We start from the raw sequence: 15,866 nt of genomic DNA on the forward strand, positions 1-15,866 counted from the left end.
GGGGCGTAAATGAAGGGACAATGAATGAGCCGAAAATAGAACACTTTACTGTTGTGAATGTGCACAACTAAATACAGATGGTTACAGAATTTGTATGTAGTCAATCTACAGAGGTGACGTGTGTGCAGGCTCGAGGATAGAAGACGTCCGTCCACAGAAGAACCGGATCCCACACGATTTCCACTCCCACCGAACCCGGAGGATACTGGAGCCGCCAAGTCCCGAGTCCCCAGGTGGCCACCGTCTCCGGCTGTCGGATCTGGTACTGCTTCAATGGTAGGCAATATCTCGGCAGAGGGTTGGAGATGTTGTCCGGATTTATGGAGTGGTTGATGAAGTTTAGATTGGTGACAGCTGTCATGAGTCGATGAGTGACAGCTGTCACTCCCGGCTGTTCCCGTGAGGCGGCAGTGCCCTCTCGTGCCTGAAGCCCGCACTTCAGGCAGGGCGCCCTCTGGTGGTGGTGGGCCAGCAGTACCTCTTCAGCGGCCCACACAACAGGACCCCCCCCCCCCCCTCAACGGGCGCCTCCTGGTGCCCGACCAGACTTGTTGGGGTGTCGGGTGTAGAAGTCGGCCAGGAGGGCCGGAACCAGGATGAAGGTCCTCTTCACCCAGGAGCGTTCTTCGGGTCCATACCCCTCCCAGTCCACCAAATACTGGAACCCCAGGAGCCGGCGTACTGTCCATGCGGGCTCCCCGTCCATGATCCGGGCAGGAGGCAGCGCCGGTCCGGGAGCACAGAGGGGTGAGGTGTGGTGTGGCTTGATCCTGGAGATGTGAAAAACAGGGTGGAAGCTCCAACTCCCAGCTTCACTGCGGCCGGATTGAGGACTTTGAGGATCTTGAATGGGCCAATATATCTGTCCATAAATTTTGGAGAGACCACCTGGAGGGGGATGTCCTTTGTAGACAGCCACACCTCCTGCCCGGGCTGGTAAGCAGGGGCCGGGGGAACGCCGGCGGTCTGCATGGGCCTTAGCCCTCGTCCGGGCCTTCAACAAGGCAGAACGGGCAGTGCGCCACACCCGATGGCATCTTCGCAGGTGGGCCTGGACCGAGGGCACACCGACCTCTCCCTCCACCACGGGAAACAATGGGGGCTGGTACCCCAGACACACCTCAAACGGGGAGAGGCCGGTGGCAGAGGACACCTGGCTGTTATGTGTGTACTCGATCCAGGCCAGATGGTCACTCCAGACCGCCGGGTGCACGGAGGTCATGCAGCGGAGGGCCTGCTCGAGTTCCTGGTTGGCCCGCTGTGCCTGTCCATTCGTCTGTGGGTGATACCCGGACGAGAGGCTCACGGTGGCCCCCAGTTCTCTGCAGAAACTCCTCCAGACCTGTGAGGAGAACTGAGGACCACGATCCGAGACAATGTCAGTTGGTATCCCATGCAGACGCATGACGTGGTGGACCAGGAGGTCTGCTGTCTCCTGGGCCGTTGGGAGCTTCGGGAGGGCCACGAAGTGGGCCGCCTTGGAGAACCGGTCCACTATCGTGAAGATGGTGGTCATGCCCTGGGACGGCGGGAGGCCCGTGACAAAGTCCAGGCCAATGTGGGACCAGGGGCGACGAGGCACCAGGAGCGGTTGCAGAAGTCCTTGTGTCCTTGAGTGGTCTGCCTTGCCCCTGGCACAGGTGGTACAGGCCTGAACATATTCCTAGATGTCGGCTTCCATGGACTCCCACCAGAAGCGCTGCCAGACCACTGCCACGGTCCTTCGCACCCCTGGGTGACAGGAGAGTTTGGAACTGTGACAGAAGTCCAGGACTGCAGCTCTGGCCTCTGGTGGGTCTTCTCCACGTCCCAGGTGAGGGTGGCCACGATAGTTGACTCAGGTATGATGGATTCCGGCGGATCCGACAGCTCTGTTTTGACTTCATCTTTGTGTACCCGGGACAAGGCATCCGACCTCTGGTTCTTGGTCCCGGGGTGATAGGTGATCCGGAAGTCAAAACGCCCGAAGAACAATGACCAGCGGGCTTGCCTGGGGTTCAGCCGCTTGGCGGTCCTGATATACTCCAGGTTCCGATGGTCTGTGAAAACCGTGAATGGCTCCAAAGCTCCCTCCAACAGGTGTCTCCACTCCTCAAGAGCCTCCTTCACCGCAAGAAGTTCCCGATTGCCCACGTCATAGTTCCGCTCTGCCGGGGTCAACCTGCGAGAAAAGTAGGCACAAGGGTGAAGAACCTTGTCGGACTCCCCGCTCTGGGATAACACGGCTCCTATCCCTGAGTCAGAGGCGTCCACTTCAACGACAAACTGGCGGCAAGGATCGGGCTGCACCAGAATTGGTGCAGTCGAAAACCGACATTTCAACTCCCTAAACGCGGCTTCGCACCGATCCGACCAGGTGAAGGGGACTTTTGGGGAGGTCAGGGCTGTCAGGGGGCTAACTACCTGACTGTAGCCCTTAATGAACCTCCTGTAGAAATTTGCAAAGCCGAGGAACTGTTGCAGCTTCCTATGGCTTGTAGGTTGGGGCCAATCTCTGACCGCCGCAACCTTGGCTGGATCAGGGGCGACGGAGTTGGAGGAGATGATAAACCCCAGGAAGGACAAAGAAGTGTGGTGGAACTCGCACTTCTCGCCCTTCACAAACAGCCGGTTCTCCAACAACCGCTGCAGGACCTGACGTACATGCTGGACATGAGTCTCAGGGTCCGGGGAGAAGATGAGGATATCGTCCAGATATACGAAGATGAATTGGTGCAGGAAGTCCCGCAAGACGTCATTAACCAAAGCTTGGAATGTCGCAGGGGCGTTAGTGAGACCGAACGGCATGACCAGGTACTCAAAGTGACCTAACGGGGTGTTAAATGCTGTCTTCCACTCGTCTCCTTTCCGGATCCGAACCAGGTGATACGCATTCCTAAGATCCAGTTTTGTGAAAATTTGGGCTCCATGCAAGGGCGTGAACACCGAATCCAACAGGGGCAAAGGGTATCGATTGCGAACCGTGATCTCATTCAGCCCTCTGTAGTCATTGCATGGATGGAGTCCGCTGTCTTTCTTGCCCACAAAAAAGAAACAGCACCCATCGGGGAGGTGGAGTTCCGGATCAGCCCGGCAGCTAACGAGTCCTGGATGTAGGTCTCCATTGATTCGCGCTCAGGACGTGAGAGGTTGTACAGCCTGCTGAACGGGTACTCAACGCCCGGGATCAAATCAATGGCACGATCGTACGGACAATGCGGGGGAAGGGTGAGTGCCAGATCTTTGCTGAAGACGTCAGCAAGATCGTGGTACTCAACTGGCACCACCGTCAGATTGGGGGGAACTTTAGCCTCCTCATTAGCTATTAAACCGGGGGGAACTGAGGATCCTAAACACTCCCGGTGGCAGGTTTCGCTCCACTGAGCCACCACCCCAGATGGCCAATCAATCCGGGGATTGTGTTTTACCATCCACGGGAAGCCCAAAATCACGTGGGAGGTGGAAGGAGTAACAAAAAAGTCAATCTCCTCCCGATGATTCCCAGACACCACCAGAACTACTGGTTGTGTCTTGTGTGTGATTAAAGGGAGAAGGGTGCCATCTAGTGCCCGTACCTTCAGAGGCGAAGGAAGCACCACCAGAGGGAGCCCTACCTCCCTTGCCCATCTGCTGTCCAGCAGATTCCCTTCTGACCCCGTGTCCACCAGTGCTGGGGACATGTTGGAAATCCCGCGGTTCCTCCTTGGCCACCAGGTGCTCCTTCAGGACCGGCGACAGTCCGTTTATGAAGGCGGCGCGGAGCGCAGTCGTATTCCAACCGGACCTCGCAGCCGCGATGCGGAAGTCGACTGCATATTCAGCTGCACTCCGATGCCCCTGTCTCATAGACAGCAGCACGGTTGACGCGGTCTCGCCTCTGTTAGGGTGATCAAAAACCGTTCTGAACTCCCTCAAAAACCCAGTATAAGAGGTAAGGAGCCGTGAATTCTGCTCCCAACGCGCTGTAGCCCAAGCGCGTGCCTCACCTCGAAGCAGATTAATTACATAAGCCACCCTACTGGCATCTGACGCGTACATCACGGGACGCTGTGGAAAGACGAGCGAACACTGCATTAAAAAGGCAGTGCACGTCTCCACACAACCCCCGTACAGCTCTGGGGGACTTATGTATGCTTCAGGGGACGTGGGGGAGGTCGTTGAATGACCATTGGAATGTCTATATTCGGCACAGGGTCAGCAGGAGGAGAAGCTGCAGCAGCGCCCTGAGCGCGCGCTTCCACCTGCACGGTGAGAGCCTCCATCCTGCGATTGAGGATGATGTTCTGCTCAGTCATTAGATCCAACCGAGCAGTAAAGGCGGTGAGGATTTGCTGCAACTCACCAATCATGCCTCCTGCAGACGCCCGTGCATCCTGCTCTCCCATTGGTTGTCCAACAGATGGTTGACACCCCTCGGGATCCATGACGTTGGCCGAGATATCCTGTTGTGAAAGTGTAGTGACACGGACCCACAACAGGGGGCGTAAATGAAGAGACAATGAATGAGCCGAAAATAGAACACTTTACTGTTGTGAATGTGCACAACGAAATACAGACGGTTACAGAATTTGTATGTAGTCAATCTACAGAGGTGACGTGTAGGCAGGCTCGAGGATAGAAGACGTCTGTCCAGAGAAGAACCGGATCCCACACGATTTCCACCGCCACCGAACCCGGAGGATACTGGAGCCACCAAGTCCCGAGTCCCCAAGTGGCCACCGTCTCCGGCTGTCGGATCTGGTACTGCTTCAATGGTAGGCGATATCTCGGCAGCGGGGTGGAGATGTTGTCTGGCTTTTATGGAGTGGCTGATGAAGTTTAGATTGGTGACAAAGCCTTCAGTTGGTTCAGAATGCTGCAGCTAGAGTACTGACGGGGACTAGCAGGAGAGAGCATATCTCACCCGTGTTGGCCTCCCTTCATTGGCTTCCTGTTAATGCTAGAATAGAATTTAAAATTCTTCTTCTTACTTATAAGGTTTTGAATAATCAGGTCCCATCTTATCTTAGGGACCTCGTAGTACCATATTACCCCATTAGAGCGCTTCGCTCTCAGACTGCGGGCTTACTTGTAGTTCCTAGGGTTTGTAAGAGTAGAATGGGAGGCAGAGCCTTCAGCTTTCAGGCTCCTCTCCTGTGGAACCAGCTCCCAATTCAGATCAGGGAGACAGATACCCTCTCTACTTTTAAGATTAGGCTTAAAACTTTCCTTTTCGCTAAGGCTTATAGTTAGGGCTGGATCGGGTGACCCTGGACCATCCCTTGGTTATGTTGCTTTAGACGTAGACTGTGGGGGGGTTCCCATGATGCACTGTTTCTTTCTCTTTTTGCTCCGTATGCATCACTCTGCATTTAATCATTAGTGATCGATCTCTTTTTCCTGGTTCTTTCCCTCAGCCCCAACCAGTCTCAGCAGAAGACTGCCCCTCCCTGAGCCTGGTTCTGCTGGAGGTTTCTTCCTGTTAAAAGGGAGTTTTTCCTTCCCACTGTGGCCAAGTGCTTGCTCATAGGGGGTCGTTTTGACCGTTGGGGTTTTTATAATTATTGTATGGCCTTGCCTTGCAATGTGGAGCGCCTTGGGGCAACTGTTTGTTGTGATTTGGCGCTATATAAGAAAAAAGTTGATTGAGTTGATTGACAGCTGGCATGAGTCGATGAGTGACAGCTGTCACTCCCGGCTGTTCTCGTGAGGCGGCAGCGCCCTCTCGTGCCTGAAGCCCGCACTTCAGGCAGGGCGCCCTCTGGTGGTGGTGGGCCAGCAGTACCTCTTCTTCAGCGGCCCACACAACATTTTGAACAAAATGATACATTAGATATCGGCCAAGAATTTTTCAAAACACTTGCGTTAAAATTAGATTTCTTAAGTAATGGTTTAATTTATTAACTTATATGAATGTTGAATTCACCAACAATCAGAATGTTATCTGCACGGGCTGCCAAATTAGAGATGAACTCCCCAAATTCATCTGCAACCCCATTTCCAGTGAAGTTGGGATGTTGAGTGAATGTATATAAAAAAAAGAATACAATGATTTGCAAATCATCTTCAAACTATAATCAATTGAATACACCACAAAGACAAGACATTTAATGTTCAGACTGATAGACTTTTTTGTTTTTGTGCCAATATCTGCTCATTTTGAAATGGAAGAAGATTTAGAAAATCTGGAGAACTTTCTATACGTAAGCGGCAAGGCCAAAAACCAACATTGAATCACTCAGGCGGCACTCCATTAAAACCGACATTACCTCCACCAAGGAGGTTATGTTTTCGGTCGCATCCATTTGTTTGTTGGTTGGTTGGTTGGATTGTTAGCAGGATTACTCAAAAATAACTCAATGGATTTCAATGAAATTTTTACCAGGGGTGTATCTCGGCCTAACTTAGAAGTCATTAAAATTTGGTAGTGATCCGGAACACAATCCGGATCCAGTAATTTTTTTAAGGATTCTTTATCATTGCAGGATAGGGCCATTTTCAACATTTTCAACATTTCAACATTTCATGAAGACGGGTCACAAAGGCTGAGCAAAAATTAAGTTACGACACAACAATAATTTTGCATTTGTTTCTCCTCACTGAATAAAATTATTAGAAAATAAAAAAACGTGCAGTTCATGCAGTTTCTCATTATAAATACATTTGATGAAAATCTAAGGGTTTAACCACTGAATCTGAAACATGATGGTAGATGCGTGAAACGACGTGGAATAAGTCTCTTTGCCAAAGGGTATTCCATGTTACGTCAGTGACCCTATGGCCTTGGCGGAGGTTTGCGCTCTCTGAGTGCTTCTAATAGTTGTGTAAAGGATCTTACTGCATGGGCTCAGGAACACTTCGGAAAACCATTGTCAGTTAACACAGTTCGTCCAAACATCTACAAGTGCAAGTTAAAACTCTACCATGTAAAGCATAAGCCATACAACATCCAGAAATGCCGCCGCCTTCTCTGGGTCTGAGCTCATTTGAAATGGACAGATGCAAAGTGGAAAAGTGGGCTGTGGTCTAATGAGTCCACATATCAAATTGTTTTTGGAAATCATGGACGTCATGTCCTCCGGACAAAAAAGGAATAAGACCATCCAGATTGTTACCAGTGCAAAGTTCAAAAGCCAAGACCCTGAACCATCCCTTAGTTATGCTGCTATAGACTTAGACTGCTGGGGGGTTCCCATAATGCAGTGAGTGTTTCTTTCTCTTTTTGCTCTGTATGCACCACTCTGCATTTAATCATTAGTGATTGATCTCTGCTCCCCTCCACAGCATGTCTTTTTCCTGGTTCTCTCCCTCAGCCCCAACCAGTCCCAGCAGAAGACTGCTCCTCCCTGAGCCTGGTTCTGCTGGAGGTTTCTTCCTGTTAAAAGGGAGTTTTTTCTTCCCACTGTCGCCAAGTGCTTGCTCACAGGGGGTCGTTTTGACTGTTGGGGTTTTTACGGAATTATTGTATGGCCTTGCCTTACAATATAAAGCGCCTTGGGGCAACTGTTTGTTGTGATTTGGCGCTATATAAATAAAATTGACTGATTGATTGAAAAGCCAGCATCTGTGATGGTATGGGGGTGTGTTAGTGCCCATGTCATGGGTAACTTATACTTCTGTGATGTCACCATCAATGCTGAAAGCTACATCCAGGTTTTGGAGCAACACATGCTGCCATCAAAGCAACGTCTTTTTCAGTGATGTCCCTGTTTATTTCAGCAAGACAATGCCAAGCCACATTCTGCACGTTTCAACAGTGTGGCTTCTTAGTAAAAGAGTGCGGGTACTAGACTGGCCTGCCTGCAGTCCAGGTCTGTCACCCTTTGAAAATGTGTGGCACATTATGAAGCACAAAATATGACAACAGAGACCTCGGACTGTTGAACAACTGAAGTTGTACATCAAGCAAGAATGGGAAAGAATTCCATCTACAAAACTTCAACAATTAGTGTCCTCAGTTCCCAAATGCTTATTGAGTGTTGTTAGAAGGAAAGGTGATGTAACACAGTGGTAAACATACCACTGTCCCAGCTTTTTTGAAATGTGTTACAGGCATCCATTTCAAAATAAGGAAATATTTGCACAAAAAAATAAGGTTTATCAGTTTGAACATTAAATATCTTGTCTTTGTGGTGTATTCAATTGAATGTAGGTTGAAGAGGTTTTCCAAATCATCGCATTCTGTTTTTATTTACATTTTACACAATGTCTTAACTTCACTGGAATTAGGGTTGTAAGAATACAGGATATGGGCCTGGGGGCATATATACGTTGACAAAATAACATGGATTTTTGTTTTTCTGACCTTGGCTATATGTAGTATCCTTGGCAGAGCGGAGAGTCAGATGTCCAAATGAATTATATTTTAATCCCCCAAAAGGTAGTACGCTAAACCCAGATTTATAAATTAGACTAACACCCCCACCTTGCATCATATCACGAGGGATGTGACTAAATGTGAATGCCAGTGGGCAGGCTTCATGTAAGGGGATTCTTGGGTTATCCAGATTTCTAAGGAGCACGACTGGTGTTCCAGCCTTCAAGGCCATCTTGCATGGGGGCAGACAAGGGGCTCAAGGCTGTGAAGGCATTCAGTGGGACAGTTGACAGCTTTTTCTTCATTTGCCACCGAAAAAGAAAACCTCAGTCTGAACTGAACTGGTGTATTTCAGCATTGAAATAGAATGTTATTACATTTTCAATCAAAGCTTTAACAAAGTTCTGTTCAGTTAAACTGACCTTTTATTCCCAATAGAGGAATAAACTGAAACATCTCCTGGCAGCTTGTGCATCAGGCAGCAACTGATGTGTTTGACAATATCTTCGGTGCCAAGATGTCCTGCTTAAACAGCCAGGTAGGTTTGTTGTTTTACCACTCATTTAATTTCCAGTAGTGATTGCATGGCCTTTGACATAAAAGAATTCAGTTCGCATTTTTCTGAGGAGGAAGTATTCACTTTTTAGAGTCTTTACCACCATGTGCTTAGACTTTTTTATGCAGTTGCCTGCAGTTACCAAGTTTTAAGCTTTTTACATAGAAGAAAAAATAAGCACATTGTTGGAACCAACACATTAGTATGCTGGTTTTAGGCAGTAAACTAAATTACTAACTTCAGTGCTGTCATTTATTTCAAACTGAAAATTTATACGCACACATTATATGCATTATTAGATAATATCTGTGCTAATTTCTTATTCTATTATTTCATGTTGGATATCAAGTATTTGCTATGCTTAAATGGTTATGCTTTGGTGAGTTTTGGTCATCTGTTTGAGCATGTATGTCAACTGGTCTGAACTGGTTTTATCTGATCAGAAACAGAGGAATTAGGTTCCACCATGTACTAAACAACTTGGTTGAAGACAAGGGGAACTTCACCTTAGCCTGTGGGGAGCCAGTAAGATTAGGTTTGGGTGACTAAAACCCACCCACTGTACCACCTATATTGCCTTGTATTCAGTGTGATGTAATGCATCACATGATTTTCAATTTCTGGGTCCAAACAAAAAAAAAGTATGCTTTGTCAGCTGTTTGTAGTCATTAGTCGTCCGCATCAACTGAGCTTCTTTCGAAGCTAAGACCTCACAGGCAGAGTTCCAGGATGTGTGACCAAGTCAATAGGTTGGAAACATCACCGGAGCTGTCATTTTATAGATTCCCAGTGGATGACAAACAGAAATAGAAGTGGCTACAACTGATCAGGTAGGCCCCTACCCTGGCCTTTTTGTTGTGATTGCTGATGCTGTAGCGGCTGTACTGACCATTTATGAAATTAATCTCGCCAATTTACAAAATCATAAATGTTTAGTTTGGACCGGAAAGAGATTTATGTTACCTCAGAGCTTAACAGTCCCATAAAAGCATGAGGCCGGCCATGTTTGACATCTTCTCAGAAAATGGAGTCAGTATGTGGGCTCTGTTTCTGGGACCCGGGCCTGATTTTCAACGTGAATTTCAATAAAGACAAACTGAGGAATACAGTATATATATATATATATATATATATATATATACACACATCCATTTTCTTCCGCTTTATCTGGAGTCGGGTCGCGGGGGCAGCAGCTCAAGCAAAGCCGCCCAGACCTCCCGATCCACACACACCTCCCCAGGTCGTCCGGGAGAGGTGAAATTCATGCCGATGGCTTCGGCATGAAGCTGATAACGGAGCAAAAGCGCCTCTGTGTTGAAGCCTCACAGGAAATGTTGTGACATGCCCACCTCTTCCACAATTTCTCGGACAGTCACATGACTGAAAAGCCACCGAAAGCCATCTGAATCTTCCGAATGGTGGAAGAGGTGGGCATCATTTTTCGGAGTCCAGCATGTCCTGTGAGAATTCAACATGGTGGCGCTTTTGCTCCGCCATCAGCGGCACGAATTTCACCGCCACTCCTTTTCATGGCCAAATCTTCTGTCACAGTGGAATGTGCTGAGAAAGTGCTGATGTCCACCTCTTCCGCAATTTCTTGTATAGTCACACGACGGTCCCGCATCACCACAGCGTTCACTTTGGAAATGATCTGGTCATTTCAGCATGTTGATGGCTGCCCGGAGCGTGGCTCGCTCTCCACCGTTGTGCGGACATCTTTAAACTGGCTCTACCGCTCCTTAATCTATGTGATGCCCATAGGATCGTCACCAAAAGCCGTCTGAATAATCCGAATGGTTTCCACCTGGCTGTCCCCAAAATACATAAGCATATCAAAAGGGAAATGTGTGTTCTCCACAGGTTGTGCGTGATTAAAATTGTGTGTGTGCGCGCTCACACATGTGCATATAGCTTTTTGTCTTTTGTGCAATCTAATGTAAGCAGGTGCTTTTAATTTGACAAAGAGACAGTGGCAGAAGACATTCAAAGCAATATGCATTTCACTCATGGTACCAATGTGAAGCTTAACTAACTACCTCATGGAAACAGCTTCATAACACTTAACTAAACTGACAAAAACAACTGAACTACAAAACACAATAAAGCAATAATACTAACAGCACTGCTAAACTAACGAACCACAATGACAACATTTGAAACCTTAAAACACCAAACTCCCATGGTGCATTGCATCACAACATCCATTGTTTACTGGTTAGATATAACCCCTATTTTTTTTCAAAAGCATTTATCCTATCATCTTTACATTTTCACAGTGTTCATCTTTGGTCTAAAATACATAAACATACCAAATTTCAAATGTCAGCTCTCCCCGGTTTTGCTGTGATTAAAGCCATACACATGCATGCACACAGAGGCTACTTGGCAATTTTGTGCAGTGGTTGGCATAGCTAACCAAAAAGTTAGCTTAGCTTCGATAACAGATAATCAACTGACAGAAAAATGATCTTTTATAAAGCTAAACCGATAAACCACCCAAAAAAATTACCAGAAGCTACAGCTAATCAATAACCTTCAGTATTGTCTCCGGTACACTTGCAACTAACAAGCTGAATTGCTTCTGGTAGCATCAAAGACAACCATGAACCCAAACATTAAGTCAGCATTTCTGTTTTTGTGCACCCTGCCCACTGCTGGAAGCTCCTGTTTACTACATAGCTTGCAACAGTGAAGCACAGCTCCTCGCGTGCAGTTCTGGGCTGATTCCTCACCTTTCTTAGGATCATTGATACGCCATGAGGTGGGAACTTGCATGGAGCCCCAGTCCAAGGGAGACTGACAGTTATGTTTAGCTTCTTCCATTTTCTAATAATTACTCCAACAGTTGATCTTTTTTCACCAAGCTGCTTGGCAATTGCCCCGTAGCCCTTTCCAGCCTTGTGGAGGTCTACAATTTTGTCTCTGGTGTCTTTGGACAGCTCTTTGGTCTTAGCCATGTTAGTAGTTGGAGTCTGACTGATTGTGTGGGGTGGACAGGTGTCTTTATGCAGCTAACGACCTCAAATAGGTGCTTCTAATTTGGAATAATAAGTGGAGTGGAGGTGGACTTTTTAGAGGTGGACTAACAGGTCTTTGAGGGCCAGAATTTCTGCTGATTGACAGGTGTTGAAATACTTTTTTGCAGCAGTAATATGCAAATCAATTATTTAAAAAAATCATACATTGTGATTTATGGATTTTATTTGTTTATTTATTTATTTATTTTTTGATTGTGTCTCTCACAGTGGACATGGACCTAAGATGAAAATTTCAGACCTCCCATGATTTCTACGTAGGAGAACTTGCAAAATCATAGGGTGTTCAAATACTTATTTTCCTCACTGTACCGTATATATACGAGGTCTGTGAGAAAAGTATCGGACCTTTTTATTTTTTTCAAAAACTATATGGATTTGAATCACGTGCGATTGCATCAGACAAGCTTGAACCCTCATGGGCATGCGAGAGAACAGAGAAGTTTCAGAAGAGCTCAGGATCAGCAGTTTATCCGGACATTCCACTGTTAAAGGAGATTTTGTAATGAAAGAAGTGCGGATGGATTCGCGCGTTGGCAGGCAGCCGGTGCGGCGCACCGCCACAGGAAAAACACCTCCGTTGGAAGCCTTAAGGACAAGTTGGAACATGTTCAGCTGTTAAACAATTTCTCAGATACTCACTCTACTGAAAGCCATCAAAAGCCGCCTGGTTTTTACAAATGGTTATCAACACGGAGGTCTCTGTCTCTGTTCTCTCACGATGTCCTGGGTCAACAGAGGCTTAAATTTGGAGGTTTTCAGCTCGAAACAGGCTGACGTCGGCGCCTCAGAGTGCGACGTCCCGCTTCGTGGGAAGTCCTTAAAGCGACAGAAACACTCCATAATCTCTCATCAGCTGTTAAAATTTTCACCGAAAACCAGCTGAATTTCTCGAATGGTGTCCACTTCGATCTTCCTCACAGGTTCTGAAAAAATTTTGATAAAGCAAAGTGCCAGTCTCTCAGCAAGTTGTTAGACAAAGGAATTCCGACGAGGGGGGTGGACCAGTGCTCACTCAAAGCCTGCCCACAGGCGAATGACGTAACCGACAGGTGTGAAAAAACTCATGCATGCGCACGACGGTTCAAGGTTGGCTGATGTAATCGCACGTGATTCAAATCCATATAGTTTTTGAAAAAAATAAAAAGGTACGTTATTTTTCTCGCAGACCTCGTAAGCTGTGTGTGTGCAAACATGGATTGAAATTGCAAACATAACAGGTTTGTTGAGCCTCAGTGTTTCTCAGCTTAGTAATGGCTGCCGTTATATATATATATATATATATATATATATTTTTTTTTTTTTTTTTTTTTTTTTTCAGAATTACAAATCCAATAATCCAATGAACACAAGGCATACATATTGACTAAATAATCTGGCAGTGTTCATTCTAGGTGGTCACCTCATAAAGCGGCTTCACATTTCTGTCCTGAAGGGTCACTTGTGCTCTCAATTGAATCTAATTATTTCTCCATTTGTTTAAAACCCAACTATGCAGAAATAAACCTTATTTGTTCAAGCAATTTGTGAATATGGAGATATCTGTAGCGGTGGGATACCACAGCATGCTTGATCTGAAAATGATTTAATGTGTGATCAGATCACTCAGCGTGAGGACCAGTGAGGTGAAAACATGGAACAAACACTGTTACAGTGACATTATTTTCCTTTGTTATGTGGTGTACCTGCAAAAATGTGACAAGTGATGTTGAAACAAAGCGAAGCAACATCATGCTTTGGGCTACATTCAGTCAAGTGACACAAAGCAAAGTAAAATACATGTTCAGTGCATTTAAAGAACACCCAGAGATTTAACCATAATTACTGCTGAAGTGCAGGATGCAGAGGTCACAGCAAACCACCTTCACAAACAGCAGTGAAGGAGGTATAGTGGCAATTTCCTCAGAGTGCAGAATGTTTATACAGTTTAACGAATTACAGTAAATCACCATGAGTTGACTTTCAGGCTGAGTGCAGAGCATTAATTTATATGGAAATTTGTTCCTTAGATTGCTCTCCAGACTTTATCATGCTCTGAATACAAAGGATTATTTTGTGATATGCATCTGTAATGTATGCTGCTGTCACCTTAACACTGATAGCCTGATGGTATCTGTCACATATGTGAACATTTACACATAAACTATGGCTGAAAAATGATCATTCTGCCATAGAAACAGTTGCATGTTTAATGTTGTCAATTTAGAAAATGCATTGATTTAATATTGATTCACAATAAGCTTTAATGCTTTTGCACGATTCTCCATGCTACGTTAATCTTAACACTACCAACCCACCACCCTGAAGAAAAAAGTGTTACCTCTAAAGTTTATATATATATATATATATAGAGAGAGAGAGAGAGAGAGAGAGAGAGAGAGAGAGAGAGAGAGAGAGAGAGAGAGAGAGAGAGAGAGAGAGAGAGAGACAGACTGGCCTGCTGTCCTGGGTGTACCCCGCCTCACGCTCTATGACTGCTGTAAGCACTTCCTATAGCTTCCAATGAGAGCCTGGATTCTTGCTGAAGGTATTTTGGACCATTCTTCTTTACAAAACATCTCAGGTTTGTTGGTTTCCACGCATGGGCAGCCCACTTAAAATTACACCACAGATTTTCAATAATATTCAGGTCTGGGGACTGAGATGGCCATTCCAGAACATTGTACTTATTCCTCTGCATGAATGCCTTAGTAGATTTTGAGCAGTGTTTAGGGTTGTTGTCTTGTTGAAATATCCAGCCCCGGCGCAACTTCAACTTTGTCTCTGATTCATGAACATTGTTCTCAAGATCTGCTGATATTGACTGGAATCCATGTGACCCTCAACTTTAACAAGATTCCCAGTACCTGCACTGGCCACATAGCCCCACAGCATGATGGAACCACCTCCAAATTTTACTGTAGGAAGCAAGAGTTGTTCTTGGAATGTTGCATTCTTTTTCAGCCATGCATACCTCCCCTTGTTTTGTCCAAATAACAATTTTAGTTTCATCAGTCCACAGCACCTTATACCAAAATGAAGCTGGCTTGTCCAAATGTGTTTTAGCATACCTCAAGCAACTCTGATTGTGTCATGTATGCAGAAAAGGCTTTGTCTGCATTACAGCATCATGCAGGATCTCTTTGTTCAAAGTGTGCTGTATAGTTGAACAATGCACATTGACACTATCTGCAGCAAGATCATGTTGTAGGTCTTTGGAGCAGGTCTGTGGGTTGACTTTTATGACTTTTCTCACCATCCTTCGCTTCAGCTTATCTGAGATTTTTCTTGGCCTGCCACTTCAGGTCTTAACTACTAGTACTGTGCATGTGGTCTTCCATTTCCTCACTATGTTCCTGACAGCTGAAATCTCTGAGATAGCTTTTTGTATCCTTCCCCTAATCCATGATGTTGAACAATCTTTGTTTTCAGGTCATTTGACAGGTGTTTAGAGGGCCCCATGTTGCCACTCATTAGAAGAGATGCAAGGGTCAATGACTTGCCAAACGCATTTTGTGTTCCAATAACTAGTGCTGAATATATTCAAATCAAATAATAAAAAAAAATAAATAAATAAATAAAAATCCGGAAATCACAATGTATGATTTTTTTAATAATTTATTTGTATGTTTCTGCTGCAAATAAGTATTTGAACACCTACGAACCAGCAATAATTCTTGAGCCTCTTAGGTGGGTAGGGAAGTTCCCATGGGATAAAACAGCTTTTCAACCTACCACCTACCATCCCTGGTTCTAGACCAGGTACCTAAGTGGCTGTACTTTTTTTAAGATATTTAGGTGTACCTTAGTAAAGCACCTTGGATTTGGAATGTATAATAGAAGATATTGTAGGAGAAACAGGAAGAATATAATATGTTATAGGATATTTGAAATTATCACTTGTGGATAATTTTACCTCGGAAAAGGGCACCACCTATCACTGCATGAATGTTATTATAACAAGGTTATAATATCATTGATTTTAGGGTCAGTCGATAGGAAATATTAAAATCAGTCTCAA

The sequence above is a fragment of the Thalassophryne amazonica genome, chromosome 11, assembly GCF_902500255.1.
Source record: "Thalassophryne amazonica chromosome 11, fThaAma1.1, whole genome shotgun sequence".
NCBI lineage: Eukaryota > Metazoa > Chordata > Actinopteri > Batrachoidiformes > Batrachoididae > Thalassophryne > Thalassophryne amazonica.